Raw genomic sequence first — 2,711 nt, 5'->3', positions numbered from 1 at the left:
TCAAGTGCTGACATATTCTTAAAAAGATTTAAAGAAAATCAACAAAAATAGCTTCTTCCGAAGATATAAACAAATATGTTTTGGGGCGTGGTCTAAAATGACTAATTAGCCTGTATCTTGTGAGTGCCATTTTCAAACAAATCTTTGTACACATGGACAAGAGAACAGTGTTGAGGTAACATGCTAAGTTCCTTTCATTTTTGATGCTAGGGGCGCTCTATATCTTAAGAAAATATCAATTTTGCATAATCGCTAAAAGAAATTGAAAGTTGATTAATTTAGTAATTTCGCCATATATGCTTGGACCCCGACAACTGCCGCTTGCAGTTAAATGTTTTATTTGTTTTTCTTAAATTTTTAAATTACCATTTTTGGTTTATTTATAACAACTCCTTTTGTGGAAAACAATGAGTTAAAAAGGTATTGCAAAATTATAACACTGTTTGTTTGTCACAAAAAACACACTGAATGAAACAATTATTTATTTATTTTTTACATTTTCTTCATCTACTTCGCTGACAGTGGCAACCTTTTGGAAAGAAGAAGAAAAGAAAAACATGAGGTTGTTATCAGTACTTTTCTGCTTTGAAATACTTTTTAAAACATGTTATTGTGTTGTAAATTCAGTCAATAAAAGCCTGTTTTAAAGAATAGATTTAAAAATGACAGCTTAATTTTCTGTAAAGCTACTTTGAAATAAAGTGTCTTGTGTAAAGCACAAAACAAATCAAAATTTGCTATTCATCACTCATCTTAGTAATATCACTCATGCATTAATAGTAGTACAGTATGGGGGCCTGGGTATCTCAGCGAGTACAGATGCTGACTACCTCCCTTGGAGTCACAGGTTCGAATCCAGTGTGTGCTGAGTGACTCGAGCCAGGTCTCATAAGCAACCAGGTTGGCCCGGTTGCTACAGAGGGTAAAGGGTCTAAAGGGTAACCTCCTCACGGTCGCTATAATGTGGTTACGCTCTGGGGATGGCGTGTGGTGAGTTGTGCGTGGATGTGGCGGAGAATAGCGTGAAGCCTTCACACACGCTATGTCTCCGCGGTAGCGTTCCCAACAAGCCACGTGATAAGTTGCGTGGGTTGACAATCTCAGACACGGTGGCAAATGAGGTTCGTCCTCCGCCTCCCAGATTGAGTCACTGCGCCACCACGAGGGGAGTACAATAGTAATAATAAAAAATAGTGGTACAATATGTACTCACAGTTGAAGCAGGATGAGTGTCCTCTTGTTCCTCATTGGGGGTGTGGGGAAATAAAACAGTCTACAGGATTGCAAGACACAAAAACGATCAAAACACATGTATTCCCTGTATTGTGTTGTATCTGAATAAAACTTATATGACATATCAGTGGGGGCAAAACATTTTGTTTGCTCATTTGTCACACACAGCATGTTAACATCAAAGACATGAACTCACACTGGAAAAGCTCCAATGACCGATGCCTGGTCTATTTCCTGCAGCTGAGGCCTCCTGCTAATGAAGTATTCGAAAACATAAAATATAAAAAATAAATCATTGACAGTGTCACAGTGATTGGTACACGAATGACAATGAAAGGATTCAAGGAATGATGTAGTATAGCCTTCATCAAACAGTATATTCAGTAACTTGTAAACATGTTCTTCTCACTTTACTACATGGTCTGTTATATGTGTTAAAACACTGTTTTAAAGGAATGACTGTAAAAGTAATGTTATTCTTCAGCCATTCATCACTCATCATATTAATATCACTCATACATTCAAATGCACAGGGTGATGTTTAAACCTGTTGGGCACTACTGCCTGTATACCTCTGTCAGTGCCTTCAGACAAGCCATTTCACCAGGGATCACTCCCCAACCCACACCATTAATGAGCTGAGCTACCCTATATTCCATCCCTTTACTCTGTTAGAAATCAAACTATGCCTACTGCCCCTGCAATGTCTATACTTCAATTCCTTATCGGATTAAGTAGAGCAGAGACGTGACATGCGAGCCAGGAGATAGCGTCAGCCGCCCCTCCAACACCTAACTTGGTATGGTATCGCTCCCCAGAGTATGTACTCACAGATGAAGCAGGACGAGTATCCTGTCGATCCTCATCGGGACTGAAGGGAAATAGAATCGTCTACAGGATTGCAAGATAAAAAAAAGAACAACACGCGTATTCCCTGTGAGGTGTTGTATCTGAATAAATATATCTGATGAATGACTTAAAAGTCAACATCATAAAGAAGACAACATCATGCACACATGGACTTACATCACACTCTGGACAGAATATGGGCAACTGGCGTAGTGTTGGCCTGTCCCTCAATCTGATTTCCTCACCGAACTGAAAAAACAGAGAAGGGAAAATGAAAGAAAATTTGATTTGTTGTGGAATAAACTTTTTCAATAATAATGAGTGATACATGAATGACAGTAAAATGAATGATGTAGTCAAACTGTATACTCTTAATATTGAACTTCTAAATATGTACTTACATTACTGAAACTGCTGGAATTCTAGAGGAGTGTCTTCCAAATTGAACTGCTCCTCTTCCTGCTCTTCAGAGGCAGAGTGATACAATTCCAAAAGCTGATGTTCATACAGAAACGACAGACGCAAAATTTGAATCAATGGCATTGATTGTGTTTGAATGGCAAATAATTAAAGTGATAAATATACTGGTTATTCTCTATTGCATGTATAAGTTATGCAAATGTGCAAAA

At 38.1% G+C, this 2,711-nt stretch overlaps 1 long non-coding RNA gene across 1 annotated transcript; it reads right to left on the bottom strand.

Annotated features, from left to right (window-relative positions):
- Positions 1 to 469: 469 nt before the first annotated feature.
- Positions 470 to 2,331, bottom strand: LOC127642870 (uncharacterized). Its single transcript, XR_007970433.1, has 5 exons — positions 2,260 to 2,331; positions 2,065 to 2,124; positions 1,430 to 1,486; positions 1,214 to 1,273; positions 470 to 529 (listed from the first exon to the last, which is right to left on the bottom strand). It is a non-coding gene; the product is annotated as an uncharacterized LOC127642870 (long non-coding RNA).
- Positions 2,332 to 2,711: the final 380 nt, after the last annotated feature.

Source organism: Xyrauchen texanus, unplaced genomic scaffold (assembly GCF_025860055.1).
Source record: "Xyrauchen texanus isolate HMW12.3.18 unplaced genomic scaffold, RBS_HiC_50CHRs HiC_scaffold_99, whole genome shotgun sequence".
Taxonomy (NCBI): domain Eukaryota; kingdom Metazoa; phylum Chordata; class Actinopteri; order Cypriniformes; family Catostomidae; genus Xyrauchen; species Xyrauchen texanus.
Note: the sequence above shows the minus strand (reverse complement) of the source record. Positions and strands in the feature narration are given on the sequence as shown.